Source organism: Hordeum vulgare, chromosome 4H (genome assembly GCF_904849725.1).
Source record: "Hordeum vulgare subsp. vulgare chromosome 4H, MorexV3_pseudomolecules_assembly, whole genome shotgun sequence".
NCBI classification, from domain to species: Eukaryota; Viridiplantae; Streptophyta; class Magnoliopsida; order Poales; family Poaceae; genus Hordeum; species Hordeum vulgare.
In genome coordinates, this window is record NC_058521.1 from 162,707,370 (window position 1) to 162,723,809 (window position 16,440).

The following is a 16,440-nucleotide window of genomic DNA, read 5'->3' on the forward strand; positions in this document are numbered from 1 at the left end:
GACCCCTTGGCACTCCCGGTACACTACCAGAAAAACTCATAACATTTCCAAAACCGAATATCACTTTTTCATATATAAATCTTTGTCCCCGGACCATTCTGGAGCGCCTCGTCACGTCCGGGATCTCATCTGAGACTGTGAAGAACATTCGGTCACCAACGTACATATCCCAATACCACTCTAGCATCAGCGAACGTTAATCATGCGGACCCTACGAGGTCTAGAATCATGCACACATGGTTGAGACACCTCTCCGGTCAATAAACAATAGCAGAACTTGGATGCCCATATTGGTTCCTACATATTGCACGAAGATCTTTATCGATTGAACCATGATGTCAAGGATTCAGTCAATCCCGTATGTAGTTCCCTTTGTCCATCGGTTTGTTATTTGCCCGAGATTCGGTCGTCGGTATATCCATACCTATTTCCATCATGTTACCGGAAAGTCTCTTTACTCATTGCGTAATACAATATTCCGTGACTAATCATTTAGTCACATTGCTTGCAAGCTTCTTGTGTTGTTGTATTGCTGGGAGGGCTCAGAGATACCTCTCCATCATACGGAGTGACAAATCCCAGTCCTCATCCAGGCCAATCCAACAGACAACCTCGGAGATACGTGTAGATCACCTTTATGATCACCCAGTTATGAAGTGACATTTGATACTTGGCATGATCTCATGGTCTCATGGTCTTAGGAACAAATACTTGACATGAAGAAAGAAGTAGCAATAAACTAAGTGATATAATCAAATGTTATGCTTATGGTTGGGTCTTGTCGATCACATCATTCTCCTAATGATGTGATCTCTTTATCAAATGACAACTCATGTATATGGTTATGAAACCTTAATCATATTTGATCAACAAGCTAGTCTAGTAGAGGCTTACTAGGGACACAATGTTGTTTATATATCCACACATGTATATGAGTTACCGGTCAATACAATTCGAGTATGGATACAAACCGATTATCACGAAAAAGGAAATATGATAATAACCAATTTATTATTGCCTCTAGGGCATATTTCCAACAATCTCCCACTTGCACTAGAGCCAGTAATCTAATTTACATTGTAATGTATCTAACACCCATATAGTGTTTGTGTTAATCATGTTTTTGCTCATGAGAGAGGTTTGATACACTTATTTTGGATCATAAATTACTATTGTTATTTGCGTTGTCCATTATCCATTATTATCATACAATTCTTATTTATATTCTCTCTGAATCTGCAAGGACTTAGGGGGGAATATCTGGAAACTGAAATTCTGAACCGGGAAACCGGGAAAAAGGTAGAATAATCAACTTGTTGCAAATGACCTAAAACTATACGGAGATTTTTTTGGAATATTTAAGAATTTGTGGGCTAGAAATATGTTGGAGATGGGCCACCAGCTGGACACAAGCCATCAGGGTGCCCCTGGTCACGCCCTGATAGTTTGTGGGGCCCTAATACGTCTCCATCGTATCTACTTTTCCAAACTCTTTTACCCTTGTTTTGGACTCTAGTTTGCATGATTTGAATGGAACTAACCTGGACTGATGCTGTTTTCAGCAAAATTGCCTTGGTGTTATTTTTGTGCAGAAATCAAAGTTCTCCAAACATCCTGAAAATTTACGGGGAGCGGTTTTGGAAAATAAGAAAAATATCTGCGCCAAGTTCCACCTCAGGGGTTGGGCCAGTGGGTCACAAGCCCTGGCTCCACCACCACCCCCCTGGTGGCGGTGGGCAGGCTTGTGGGGCCCACACGGCTCTGCCGCCCCCAATCTCAGGTCTATAAGATCCCTTTCGTCCCAGAAAAAATAAAAAGAGAAGTTTTGGTCGCATTTGCGATACGGAGGCGCCGCCACCACCTGTTCTCCATCTGGAGGGCAGATCTGGAGTCCGTCTTGGGCTCCGGAGAGGGGAAATTTTCGCCATCGTCATCATCAACCTTCTGCCCTCTCCAATTCCATGAAGCTCGTCGTCGTTCATGAGTAATCTATTCGTAGGCTCGCTGGGCGGTGATGAGTAGGATGAGATCTATCATGTAATCGAGTTAGTTTTGATTGGGATTGATCCCTAGTATCCACTATGTTCTGTTTCTGTGATTGATGTTGCTACTACTTTGCCATGCTTAATGCTTGTCACTAGGGCCCGTGTGGCATGATTTCAGATCTGAAATTATTATGCTGTCACCAATATACGTGTGTTTTAGATCCGATCTTACAAGTTGTAGTTACCTACTATGTGTTATGATCCGGCAACCCCGGAGTGACAATAACCGGAACCACTCCCGGTGATGACCATAGTTTGAGGAGTTCATGTGTTCACCAAATGCTAATGCGTTGGTCCAGTTCTTTATTAAAAGGAGAACCATAATATCCCGTAGTTTCCTTTTGGACCCCACTGCCACGGGAGGGATGGACAATAGATGTCATGCAAGTTCTTTTCCCTAAGCACGTATGATGACACACGGAATGCATGCCTACATCACATTGACGAACGGGAGCTAGCCACATATCTCTCCGTGTTATAGCTGTTGCATGCTGAATATCATCCAAACAAATCACCAACCCATTGCCTACGAGTTTGTCCTACTACTGCTACTACTGTTGCTACTGGTGTTACTTTTTTGCTCTGCCGCTGCTACTACTATTGCTACTGATGTTACTTGTCTTGCTCTGCTGCTACTGTTGCTACTACTGTCGCTTGCTACTATTGCTACTTGCTACTGCTGTCACTACAGCTTTTCCTTGCCGTTGTTATTGCTCGTTACACTGCTGCTACCTGTTACAATCTTGGTACCTTGGACGTTGACGGGAACCGGCAATTTCCGTCAGTGCGACAACTTGGCACCATTGATACAATCGTTAGGAATAGTCTGTTGTCAACAGATCGTTTCTGACACCGTTTTTATCATACTACTTTGCTACTTATACATTGCTTGCAGATACTAATCTTTCAGGTGTGGTTGAATCTGACACATTCAGCTGCTAATACTTGAGAGTATTCTCTCACCTCCTGTGTGGTAAACCAACAAATTGGGTCGAATACTCTACCCTCGAAAACTACTGCGAACCCACGCGCTGGTGGGCCATCAACAACATTCTTCTAGTTCCATTGCCGGGGAGTGCTAGTAGCATTCTTCTGGTGCCGTTGCAGGGGAAGGTTTGTTGTCATCAACATTCGTCTAGCCATCGCCAGAGATTGCAATCAGCATTTTTCTAGCGCCGTTGCCGGGGAGGTATTGCTATATTCTCTGAGTCACTTGGGATTTATATCTGCTGATCACTATGAAGAATCTGAAGGATTCGAAGACCAAAGTCTTGCCCTCAACTACGAGGGGAGGTAAGGAATTGCCATCTAGCTCTGCACTTGATTCACCTTCAGTTATGAGTAAGTTTGCGACATCACCTCCTGCTAGAAATCTTGATATGTCACCTATGCTTGATGATGCTTGTGATACTACTACTAGAGATGCTATGCTTGATACTATGCCTGATGATACTATGCTTGATACTATGCCTGATGATACTATGCTTGATGTTATGCCTGATACAGCTAGAGATGCTATGCTTGATAGTGCTAGAGATGCTATGCTTGATACTGCTTTCCCTGATGATGCTAGAGATGCTATTTTCCCTGATGATGCTATGCTTGATACTGCTAGAGATACTATTTTGACTGATGTTCCACTAGGAGTGTTCCTTGATGCTCATATTGCTAGAGTTACTGCCAATGCTCGTGATGCTTCTGAAACTGCCGATACTATTGAGATAGAACCTGCTTTTGCTCCTGCTAGATCTAGCTCACCTAGATATGAATTGCCTGATATACCTGAGGGTTACGTTATGGAGGGAGAGATAGCTGAGGATTTTCTTGCGTGTAAGGATGCCTATGACGCTGAGAAATTACTTCTCAAGTGGAAGGAAAAATCTCGGGAAGCTAGGACGAAAAATGACCCGAAGTTTGCCACTTCGCCTATCTTTGTCACCGATAAGGATTATGAATTCTCTGTCGACCCTGAGATAATCTCTCTAGTCGTATCTGATCCTTTTCACGGTTATGAGTCTAAGACGGTCATAGCCCATCTTGCCAAACTATCCGAAATAGACAACCTTTTCACTAATGAGGAGAAGATCCGCCACTACTATATCCTTAAGCTGTTTCCTCTCTCCCTAAAGGATGTCGCTAAAGTCTGGTTCACCTCTCTTGCTCCTGGATGTGTGCGTAGTCCCCAGGAGATGGTCTATTACTTCTGTGAGAAATATTTCCCTGCCCATAAGAAGCAAGCTGCCTTGCAAGAAATATACAACTTTGCTCAACTCCAAGAAGAGAGTCTTCCACAAGCTTGGGGAGGCTCGTCCAGCTACAAAATGCTTTGCCTGATCACCCTCTTAAGAAGAACGAGATACTTGATATCCTCTATAACGGACTTACTGATGCCTCTAGAGATCACCTAGATAGTTGTGTCGGTTGTGTTTTTAGGGAACGAACTGTAGAACAAGCTGAGACCTTACTGAATAACATCTTGATCAACGATAATGCTTCGACTATTCCCGAACCACCTCCTAAGCCAACTCCTAAGAAAAGAGGTATTCTATTCCTCAATCCCAAGATATGCAAGAAGCCAAGAAATCTATGCAAGAGAAAGACATTAGATCTGAAGATGTCAAAAATTTACCACCTATCGAAGAGATCCATGGTCTCGATAACCCGATACATGTAGTGGAAGTGAATTCTCTGCGTAGGTTTGATGAGAGTGATATTCCTTTTGAAAAACCTAAAAGCCTATGCTTCGATGAATTTGACAACTTTGTTGCCAAACAACAGAGTTTCAATGATTATGTTAGCAAACATTTGGAACAAAGTACTCGTATGCTTAGCCATTTAAGTGCTTGTGTAGACAGAAATGTCAATGATCTGAAGCTTCTGAGTAAACATGCCTCTATGATTACTACTCAGGTAGAACAAGTACTTAAAGCTCAGAATGACCTGCTCAATGATTTAAATGACAACTTTGTCAGAGTCATTACTAGAGGAGGCAAAATGACTCAGGAACCTTTGTATTCTGAAGGTCATCCTAAGAGAATTGATCAAGATTCTCAAGGAATCGATGCTGATACACCCAGTCATCCTAAGGAGAAGAAGAAGGATGATAGAAACCTGCACGCCAGTTCACCAAATACTGTCACACCTGAAGAACCTAATGATATGTCTGCGTCTGATGCAGAAACACAATCAGGTGATGAACATGAACCTGGTGACAATATGGACATTGATGTTCATAATAATGCTCAACCTAGCCATGACGAGGATGTGGAGATTGAACCTACGGTTAATCCTGATAATCCACAACCTAAGAGATACGACAAGAATGACTTCACTGCTAGGAAGCATGGTAAAGAAAGAGAGCCATGGGTTCAGAGACCTATGCCCTTTCCTCCTAAGCCATCCAAGAAAAAGGATGATGAGGATTTTGAGCGCTTAGTTGAGATGATAAGACCCGTCTTTCTGCAGATGCGGTTAACTGATATGCTCAAGATATCTCTGTATGCCAAGTACTTGAAAGATATTGTGACTAATAAACGGAAGATACCAGATCTTGAGATCTCCAGCATGCTTGCCAACTACACTTTTAAAGGTGGAACTCCTAAGAAACTTGGTGATCCCGGAGTGCCCACTATACCTTGCTCCATTAAAGGAAACTACATAAGAACTGCCTTATGTGACCTTGGAGTCGGTGTTAGTGTTATGCCGCTCTCTCTTTATCCTAGACTTGAATTGGATAAGTTGACACCCACTGAAATTTCTCTACAAACGGCCGACAAATCAACTGCTTTCCCTATCGGCATTTGCGAGGATGTGCCTGTTGTGGTTGCCAACACCACTATCTTAACAGACTTTGTTGTCTTGGATATTCCTCAGGACGATGGCATGGCTGTCATCCTCGGAAGACCCTTTTTAAACACTGTAGGGGCTGTTATAGATTGCAACAAAGGCAATGTCACCTTCCATGTCAACGGTCAAGAGCACACACTGCACTTTCCGAAGAAACGATATCCAGTACATTGCATCAATGCTATCGAAAAGACTTCATCGATTCTCATTGGGAGCTTTGAATGCCCTATTCCTCGTGTCAAGATGAAGTATGATTTGCTTGTTGGGGAGATACATATCCCCATTGAGGTGACTTAGTGGCTATTCGAAAATTCTCCATTATCTCTTGCGATTCGAGAAGGTTTTTTCATAAGGACTTGATCAATCCCATTGACGGATTTCTTTCGATGACCATGAAACGGATGAATCAAGGAGTCACATACCTCTGTTTTAAGCTTTCTTTTTCTGTTGCTTAGAAGAAAAATGATAGAATTAGTTTAGTTTTTCCTGTTTTCTATTTTAGCGTCCCGGAGAAAAATACCTCGAAAATAAAAGTTCTCCGATGGTCCTGCAAATTTAGTATGATTTTTTTTGGAATTTTTGAAAATTTCTGGGCATGAGAGTTGGCCTGGGGGCCTGACCAATGGGCCACAAGCCCTGCCACCGCCGCCTACCCCCTGGTGGCGGGCTGCAAGCTTGTGGGGCCCACAGGAACCCCCTCCACTCATTCCAGCTCCAAGCCTCTTCTTCCACCTCCAGAAAAAATTGTTTCACAGCTCAAACCCGTGTTCTTGCTCATTTGGCTGTGATTTTCGATCTCCTTGATCAAAGCACCATTCTCCGAACCGTTTTGGGGAAATTATTCCTTGGTAAGTGACTCCTCCATTGGTCCAATTAAATTTTTGCTCTAGTGCTTTATCCTTCGCGAATTCTTGCTACCTTGGTGACCCTGTTCTTGAGCTAGAAATGTTGATTTTAGCCAGTTCCAAGTAGTTTTAGTGCGTGATACGGTCTCTAGGCACTAGTAGGAGTAGTTGCTACAAGTTGTGTTAATCTTCATTCACTTTTCTTTCGAAGTCTCTAAAAATTTTAGAATTTTTCAGAGCTAGAAAAGGGAAAAGATGAGGAGGTTCTTGAGAGGCTGTTCAAGCCGTAACCCCAAGGAGGATGAGAAGAATCACCCCAAGTACGTAGTCCCTCGAGTCACAGAAGTTCGAGCGTGCGAGTGACCAAGTGATGAATTTTTGCGCGCCGCCGGACTTTATGAAGACTTTTATTACTTGGTGGAGAATGCAGGTCTTACTGCGTTCGTTGAAGATAAGTGCCCACAATACCTCCTCCTCACCAATATTTTCGTTCAAAGCTTCAACTTTTATCCAAGAAAGAATCCTCCCATGGTTGAGTTCATGATATACGATGTTCCCAAGTGCATGACACTACAGGATTTTTGCAATGTATGCAAATGACCTTATGTTGGGGATATCTGTGACCCTCATCCACGGGACTTGGAGGATTTCATTTGTTCTATTGCTGTTGGAGAGGAGAGAGGAGTGTCTCGTGCTAGAATTGCTAGCATACATTTTCCTATGCTTCGGTACTTCTCACTATTTGTGGGAAAATCTTTGATTGGCCGTGGGGAGGCTGGATCACTTAGTTCTCCAGACCTTGTGCTTTTGCGCGAAGGCCTTTATAACGATAAGACTTATATCCTGGTGCTATAATAGCTCAATGGTTGAACCTGAACCGTTCTAAAGGTGTTGTCTATGGTGGTATCTATGCTACTCGTCTTGCGAGACACTTTGAGATACCCATTAGACTGGGAGAGGAAGGAGAGATGCTTCTCCTTGAGAGATATCTGGATTATGACAGCATGGTTCGCCATGATTTTCTGGATAGAGATGCTAGTAGACGGATGATTTATAACCTGGTGTTTAGTCAGGGTACTCGAGAGACTATTACTTTGCCTGCTCCTTCTTTGTTTCACCTTCATGCACGCAGGTACACTATTACGCACGCGGACATCTATGCATATTGGGGCTTGGCCCAACCACACGCGCCCTTGCGCGAGCCGCCAGTCGAGTACCAGACGCCAGTTTATCAGTGGGAGCCAGAGGAGCTCACACAGCAGTGGCATCCACAGTCTGCTTCAGAGTATCCTAGAGCTGGTTATTTCCCACCTTGGGAGTAGACCAAGCTAGGCCAAAAGCCTAAGCTTGGGGGAGTACGTGTTCTCACCGACTTTACATTCATGCTTATGCTTTCACCTTGTTAGCCGGTGTTTACACTTTGTCACTGTATTATCCATGCTAGTTTATTTTTGTTTTCTTGTTTTCTTGTTTTGTGTCCTTTTGAGAAAACCCAAAAACATTTTTCTTTCTTCTTTTGCTTGTTGGGAGCTTTCCCGTGTAAATAGTTTTCTTTTTCTTTGTGTCAAGGTAGAAGATATTGGTTACAATGTTTATTGGTTCTTACATGCTTACCTGTTTAGCTTTCAAAGAGCCATATTATTTTGTCTTCTCCTTTGTGTTTGCCTGCAGATTCAACTTAGTCCAATACGCTTCTTATCGTTTTCATCGTTCGATCGTGCAAATCAAAGGCAACAATGACGATATATGATGAAGTGACTGAGACTAAAAAGGTGGTATGAACTCTATCTATTTTCTTTTTGTAAATATGACTAGCTTGTCGACCCAGATTTAGCTTTGTTGTGAGAGAACCATGTTTGCAATGACAACTTAGAGATCATAGTTTCTGATGCCATGCTTATTTAGCTGAGAGCTTATAATGGTTTGTCTTGAATGCCAACATAGAATTTGAGGTGACTATGATGTAGTATGATAGGATGGTATTCTCCTTTGAATGTTTCAAGTGGCTTGACTTGGCACATGTTCATGCATGTAGTTGAAACAAAATCAACATAGCCTCTATGATGTTCATGTTCATGGTGATTTATATCCTGTTCATGCTTGCATTCAATGTTAGTCAAACTCATTGCATCTTGATGACTATTGTCGCTCTCTAGTAGGTCGCTTCCCAGTCTTTTGCTAGCCTTCACTTGTACTAAGCGGAATACTACTTGTTCATCCACTTCCATAAACCCAAAAGTTTTTCCATGAGAGTCCACCATTCCTACCTATTTGCGGTATCTACCTGCCGTTCCAAGTAAATCTGCATGTGCCACTCTCTAAACCTTCTAGAAATAATCTGTTTTGCATGCCCGAACCGCTCATGTGGTGACAGAGGGCTATTGGTATCCTCCATGCTAGGAGTGTTATCGTCGACATGTGCTTATTCACTGTCATTCACTAGAAAGGGGTCGGTATTTGGAATGCCCAGTTCCACGCTTAAATCGAAAACGTAACTGTAAAGCAAGACTCCCCTGGATTGATGTTAGTATGGACAGTACCCGAGGATTCTGCTAGCCGTGGAGTGTCATTGATTAGTGGTGGGGGAGTTAAAACTTTACTTTTCTGTTTGGGAACCGCCTATAGCAGGAGTAGCTTGGAAGATATTGAGAACTCTTGGTCATTGCGTTGACAATGAAAGCATGCCACCCAAAATTATTATCTCCGTTTTCAAAGCTTGAGTTCTGGCACCTCTGCAAATCAATGCTTCCCTCTACGAAGGGCCTTTCTATTTATTTTCCTGTTGAGTCATCCTCCTCTTATATAAGCACCAATTAGAGAGCACCTCTGTCATTTTTATGTTTTGCTTTTGATTGATATTGAGTATGACTATGACTGGATCTTCGTTGCTATGAATTACAATGTTTAGTCAGCCCTTGATCTTTGAAAGTGCTATGCATTTATGTTTTGCGGTCTCAGAAAGAGCTAGCGAGATACCACCTATTCATATTGCTTCATGCTTGTTTTGATTGAAGTGTTGGTATTTGAAACTCATTATTATTTGCTCGTTAGCTAATTATGCCATTGATATTAGTTTACCGTGAGACCTTTGTGTCATTTGCTTATGTGGTTAACTTGTGATCTTGCTGAAATTCTGGTTATGAGTTAGACATAGTTGCAACAACAAGATCAAACCGAGTTTGTCAATGTTTTTCTTTCTCTCTCAGTTTGTCAACTGAGTTGCTTGAGGACAAGCAAGGTTTTAAGCTTGGGGGAGTTGATACGTCTCCATCGTATCTACTTTTCCAAACTCTTTTGCCCTTGTTTTGGACTCTAGTTTGCATGATTTGAATGGAACTAACCTGGACTAACGCTGTTTTCAACAGAATTGCCTTGGTGTTATTTTTGTGCAGAAATCAAAGTTCTCCAAACGTCCTGAAAATTTACGGGGAGCAGTTTTGGAAAATAAGAAAAATATATGTGCCAAGTTCCACCTCAGGGGTTGGGCCAGTGGGCCACAAGCCCTGGCTCCGCCACCACCCCCCTGGTGGCGGTGGGCAGGCTTGTGGGGCCCACACGGCTCTGCCGCTCCCAATCTCAGGTCTATAAGATCCCTTTAATCCCAGAAAAAAGAAAAAGAGAAGTTTTCGTCACGTTTGCGACATGGAGGCGCCGCCACCACCTATTCTTCATCTCGAGGGCAGATCTGGAGTCCGTCTTGGGCTCCGGAGAGGGCAAATTGTTGCAATCATCATCATCAACCTTCTTCCCGCTCCAATTCCACGAAGCTCTTTGTCGTTCGTGAGTAATCTATTCGTAGGATCGCTGGGCGGTGATGAGTAGGATGAGATCTATCATGTAATCGAGTTAGTTTTGATGGGGATTGATCCCTAGTATCCACTATGTTCTGAGATTGATGTTGCTACTACTTTGCCATGCTTAATGCTTGTCACTAGGGCCCGAGTGCCATGATTTCAGATCTGAAATTATTATGTTGTCACCAATATATGTGTGTTTTAGATCCGATCTTGCAAGTTGTAGTTACCTACTATGTGTTATGATTCGGCAACCCAGAGTGACAATAACCAGAACCACTCCTGGTGATGACCATAGTTTGAGGAGTTCATGTGTTCACCAAGTGCTAATGCGTTGGTCCGGTTCTTTATTAAAAGGAGAACCTTAATATCCCGTAGTTTCCTTTTGGACCCCGCTGCCACGGGAGGGATGGACAATAGATGTCATGCAAGTTCTTTTCCCTAAGCACGTATGACGACACACGGAAGGCATGCCTACATCACATTGACGAATGGGAGCTAGCAACATATCTCTCCGTGTTATAGCTGTTGCATGATGAATATCATCCAAACAAATCACCGACCCATTGCCTACGAGTTTTTCCTACTGCTGCTACTACTATTGCTACTGCTGTTACTTGTCTTGCTCTTCTCCTACTGTTGCTACTACTGTCGCTTGCTACTGTTGCTATTTGCTACTGCTGTCACTACTGCTTTTCCTTGCCGCTGTTATTGCTCGTTACACTGCTGCTACGTGTTACAATCTTGGTACGCTGGACGTTGACGGGAACCGACAATTTCTGTCAGCGCGGCAACTTGGCGCCATTGATACAATCGTTAGGAATAGTCTTCTGTCAACAGATCATTTCTGACACCGTTGTTATCATACTACTTTGCTATTGATACTTTGCTTGCAGATACTAACCTTTCAGGTGTGGTTGAATCTGACACATTCAGCTGCTAATACTTGAGAGTATTCTCTCACCTCTTGTGTGGTAAACCAACAAATTGGGTCGAATACTCTACCCTTGAAAACTGTTGCGAACCCACGCGCTGGTGGGCCATCAACAACATTCTTCTAGTTCCATTGCCGGGGAGTGCTAGTAGCATTCTTCTGGTGCCTTGCAGGGGAAGGTTTGTTGTCATCAGCATTCGTCTAGCCATCGCGAGAGATTGCAATCAGGCCCCAGCTTGCCCTCTAGCGACCGTCTTCTCCTATATGGTGTGTTTTACCCTAGAAAAAACCGTAAGTTAATTTCCGGGATTAAGCACTGCCGTCTCGAGGCGAAAACCTGGGCAAAGGCCCTTTTGCTCTTCGACAGAGAGATTCTGCCTGGGGAATTCCCCTCAGAGAGGGGGAAATCAAAGCCATCATCATCACCAACGCTTCCTCCTTCGTGGGAGGACAAATCTTCATCAACATCTTCATCAACACCATGTCATATCCAACCCTAGTTCGTCATGTGTATTTAATATTTGTCTCAAAACCTCAGATTGGTATCTATGGGTTGCTAGTAGTAGTTAGTACATCTTGTAGTTGATGCTTGTTGGATTACTTGGTGGAATATATTGTGTTCTGGTCCTTAATTATTATTAATACACCTCTGATCTTGAACATGTTGATGTTGTGTGAGTAGTAATTATTGTTCCAGAGGACATGGTTGAAGTCTTGTTATAAGTAATCATGTAAGGTTGGTATTCGTTCGATATTTTGATGTATGGGTGTTGTTACTTCTGTTGGTGGTGTCATGTGAACTTCAACTACATGACATTTCACCATGTTATGGGCCCAAGGGAAGTCATTGCGGAGAAACAAATAGATGATGGGTTCCGAGAGTGATAGAACTTTAAACCCCAGTTTATGTGTTGCTTCATAAGGGGCTGATTTGGATCCATATGTTTCACGCTATGACTAGATTATTCTTAATTCTTATTTCGTAGTTGCGGATGCTTGCGAGAGGGGGTAATCATAAGTAGGTTGTTAGTTCAAGTAATAACAACACCTTAACACCGGTCCACCCACATATCTAATCATCAAAGTAGCGAACGTGAATCAACTTAATCTGAAGAACGTGACTACATAGAAATTCCCATGTTTCCTCGGGAGCGCTTGCTTTATATAAGAGAACTTTCGGGTTCGTCCTTTGATACACAAAGTATTGGGCTACCTTGCTGTACCTTTGCTACTATTGTTACTTGTCACTTGTTATGAATTATATTGCTACAAAACTATATATCATTGTTACTTACAACACTTACAGAGAATCCCTTGATGAAAACTACTTCTCATTTCTTCTGCTCCTTGTTGGGTTCGACACTCTTACTTATTGAAAGGACTATAATTGATCCCGTGTACTTGTGGGTCACCAAGGCTCTTTTCTGACGCCTTTGCCGGAGAATATCATCACCAACTACCAAGTAGCTCCACATAAAATTTCATTCACTTGTTCCACTTTTTATTTGTTGGTATATTTAGCTTGTCTCACATGAAAAACTAAAACTAAAAAATTTATCTTTGCTTATTTTGCTTGTCACTAGATTACATTTTCTCTTTCTAGTTTAAGTGTTTGATGTCATGGCTACTTCCACTACGGATATGCCTCTTCCTCCTTACTTTGGAAAGGGTTCCCCAATATTGTATTTTAAGGAAGTAGGTGAAGAATTGCTCAAGGAAGCTTGGTATATACTACTAACAATACAAGCTAGAGCTAATCCTATGAGTCATATTAATTTGTTTCTCAGAAGTTTTTATGTTGGTTTATCTATTTCCCACAGACGTGTCTTGGACTCTATGTTTCAAAAAGATTTCCTTGGAAACAATGCTTTTGGCACCTATGATAAGCTGAAAAGTGAATTTGGGCAACCTAAAATACAAACCATTGAACCAGGTATACTAGTGTGCACCGCCAAACTGAGTTAATCAAAGAGGTTAGAACTAGTATGGAATCTATATTTTAGGGGGAGTCCTGAAACACCTTTTACTCCACCGCAAGTCTCTATTCTGACGGGAGGTCATCTGGAGCTCCGTTCCGGCACCCTGACGGAGCGGGGGGGGGGGGGGGGCAATCATGGAGGGCCTCTTCATCAACGTTGCTTCCCTCACAATGATGTGAGTAGTTCACCACAGAGTTATGGGTCCATAGTGAGTACCTAGATGGCAATCTCTCTCTCTCTCTTTGATCTTCAATACACTCATCATCGCATCTTCACTTTGATCCATATGATGTAATTCCTTTTGTGTCGTGCGCTTGTTGGGATACTATGAATTGTGGGTCTATGTTCAGATTATTCATGATAAATATTTGAGTCTCCTATGAATACTTATATGGTTCTTATGTACATGATTATGATAGCTTCATAATTCTCTCTGATCTATTTAATAAGTATTCAGAGGTGACTCAAATATTTATCATGAATAATGTGGACATAAACCCACAATTCATTGGATCCCAACAAATGCACCGCACAAAAGGAATTACATCTTATGGACCAAAGCAAAGATGCGATGATCATTGTATTGAAGATAAAAGAGAGAGATTGCTATCTAGGTACTGACTATGGACCCGTAGGTCTGTGGTGAACTACTCACACATCATCGTGAGGGCAGCAAGGTTGATCAAGAGTCCCTCTGTGCTCGACCCCCCTATGACAAGGTTCCAGAACGGAGCTCCAGATAGCTTCCCATCGGAATAGAGACTTGAAACGGCATACAAAGTGTTTCTGGACTCCCTTTGGTGTTTTTAGGGTAGATGATAATTTATAAGACGAAAACGGAGTCGGGAGGGCCACGAGGGGGCACAAGCTATTAGGCCTTGACCCCCCAGGTTGCGCCCTGATAGCTTGTGGTCTGTAACATCCCAAAATTATAAATTTTGGGAATGTTAATATAATTATTATTAGATTGTTTGTTGGTTGCCTGAGTGATTGAAACTTGTGTGAAATTTGAAACTTTTCGAAACATTGAATGAGAGGGAATAAAATGACTTTCCCCTTGTCCAGTGAATTCAAATTCAATCTTTTAAAAGCAAAGAGAGAAGATGACATGACTTCTTCAACTATAAAGAATTTGAACGGAGATATTTGCATTGAATTCTTTTGCATTTCCATTCGTTTTTCTTCGTGCAAGAAATGCCGGGAAATACATTCTAGAGAGGAGCAATATGACCCTCGAACCCACGGGCATTTTGAAAGTTATTTGAACCCTAAAACATAGAGGGTCGTTTGAAAATTATTTGCAAAAGAAAATAAACCTTTTAGGCAATTTTGTGAAAATAATTTTTTCTGAAGTTTTTATTTTTGCCATGGCAAAATGCCCATCATCTATATTTTATTTTTCTAATAATTTTAGTATATAGAAACTCTTTATTCCGAATTGATTTGATTTCCTTTTTATCGTTTTAGTTTCCTAGTTTTGAAAATAGAAAGGAAATCACTTTATTAGGAAATACCTGCTGGCCCATTAAGACAATTTCCTATTCTAGCCCAGGAAGATCTTCTTCCTCCTCGCCAGCCCCTACCCCACCCCTCGCCGGCCCCTACCCCAGCCCACCGGAGCTCACCCCCCTGCACCTCCTTCCCACCTCGGCCACCATAGCCAGCCACGGGAGCAGCTCCAGCCACGGTAAGGACTCCCTCCTCTCTCTGTTGTTTTTTTCTTTTGTTTTGATTAGCCCTTAGATCTTTATTCAATGGTTTAGATTAGTTCTTAGGATACCTCTTCCGTTTAGAGTAGAAAACCGGCGGTTTTATTTCACTTATTCATTTAGCCAGCAAGTTTTACTAGCCCCCGGCCGTTTGTTTATAACATTGCAACAAAAACCCCCGCAGCCTATCCCAACACGCCACGTGTACCCCCCTGTTAGTTACTAGTTAGCTCCATTTTTTCTGTCTAATTGCAAAAACAGAAAAGTTTCTGTTTTGTTTTGGCAACAACTTTTGATCCCGAAGTCCAATGATATTGATTCTTGTTCCAGTAGAGTCCAATTTTTCTTCAGTTTTTAAAAACATATCATTTGTCTATGTTTGAAATTTGAAAATATAAGTTAGATCAGATTTAGTTTAAACCTTGTTTTTCCTATTCCAGGAGTTTAAAAATAGATTTTAATTTGATTCCTTTTGGTACTGATCACTAGTGAACTTATGTATCACTGGTAAAGATTTCAGATTTGTTTGAGTATTTTAGCTCACTGTTTCATGTGAAACAATTTCTGTTTCACCTCTTTTAGGATTTCGGCTAATTCCTTTTCTAGAATTGTTTTTAAAAATATTTTCTTTATTATTTCAGAAACATTATTGTTTTGTTTATGTCAGTTAACAGTAGTTTTGCAACAAGTTTTTATTTTATTTTTATTTGTTTTCATGAAATCAATTCTAGTTCCTTAGTAACTTGCAATTGGTTTCCGCATTGTTTCAAATCCCGTTTGGAAATCCTTTCAAGTAGTTTTGTGAAAAATACTTTATTTTATGTTAGTTAGATTTATATTTTAGTTCCTTGTTATTATTTTCTGTTAGACAAAAACTATTTAGTGTGTGACGTAGTAGAAGACTCCCTAGCCTTATTTGAAGTTTTCTTTCGGTTTCTTATTCGCTCTCTCTCGTTTGTTTTGATTGCTAGAATGATTGCTAGTATGAGTGCTTATGCGAATGATATGTTTTCTATATAGATTTCATCGGAGAGTGACGAGTAGTCTATCAAGTTATTTTCTCGAGGAATTCTTCTTCGTCAACATCACCAGGCAAGTCATTTTGATCATGTTATTTTACCTATGTTTTCGATGCATGGTAGATCACCTTTCTTTGCCCAATTTGCATGCTGCTTAGGTACTTGGAAATTTTAGTATAGATTGTAGTATCATGTGGTAGGCACACAACAACCCCGACACTTGGCCCCGGGACGACAAATTTCATATTGCTATGCTTGAGTAGACGGGA